Below are 784 nucleotides of genomic sequence, written 5' to 3'. Positions count from 1 at the left end.
CACATTCAAAGATCTGAATACTAGAAGAATCATACCATACCAGTCTTGGACATCTAGAAGACCAAGAGTTCATCTCAAAAACAGTGGTGCTAAAAGGGCGATAACTCATAAGGCCCAATAGGCTAAGTCAGGACAGCAAGAAGCCCAATAATGCTTTTCAAATTCAGTGGGAGGCATAATTTATTATTTATTTCGAATTTATTAGGCTTTTATTGTAATTTTTTTTCTGTTAGAGTTTGTTAGAAGATTTGATTTAGTTATAATTTGCTTAGTATTATTTTTAGGATTTTAAAATTTAAATCAAATCTGATCTAATCCAATAAGATCAAATCTGATTTAAATTAGTTATCATATCTTTAGGATTTTAAAATTTAAATCAAATCTGATCAAATCTGATTTAAATTAGTTATCTTATCTTATCTTTTAGCTAATTTATTTGGTGTCTATTTAAACACCTTCTGGTGAGACAATTTACATAACTTTTGATGAATAAAAATTTCCTTAGTTGCTTTTAAGCACGTTTTATTGTGTGAGAAGTGAGGTGAGTGATTTGCTTCGCTTGTTGCATGAAGAAGCTTGAGTGATTCAATTTTCATCCCTTTGATCTAGGTTGTCAAGGACAGGTTCTTTGAAGGTCTAGTAGGGAATCCTTTCCGGTGACCTAGGTTGCTAAGAACAGGTATCTTAGAGATCTAGTAGGAAAAACCTTTTATCTATCTTTTTTAATATTTTCCTATCACGGCGAGAGATTCACGTGGCTGTAAATAGAACGCAAATTGGAGCA

This window comes from Arachis hypogaea, chromosome 18, assembly GCF_003086295.3.
Source record: "Arachis hypogaea cultivar Tifrunner chromosome 18, arahy.Tifrunner.gnm2.J5K5, whole genome shotgun sequence".
NCBI classification, from domain to species: Eukaryota; Viridiplantae; Streptophyta; class Magnoliopsida; order Fabales; family Fabaceae; genus Arachis; species Arachis hypogaea.
Note: the sequence above shows the minus strand (reverse complement) of the source record.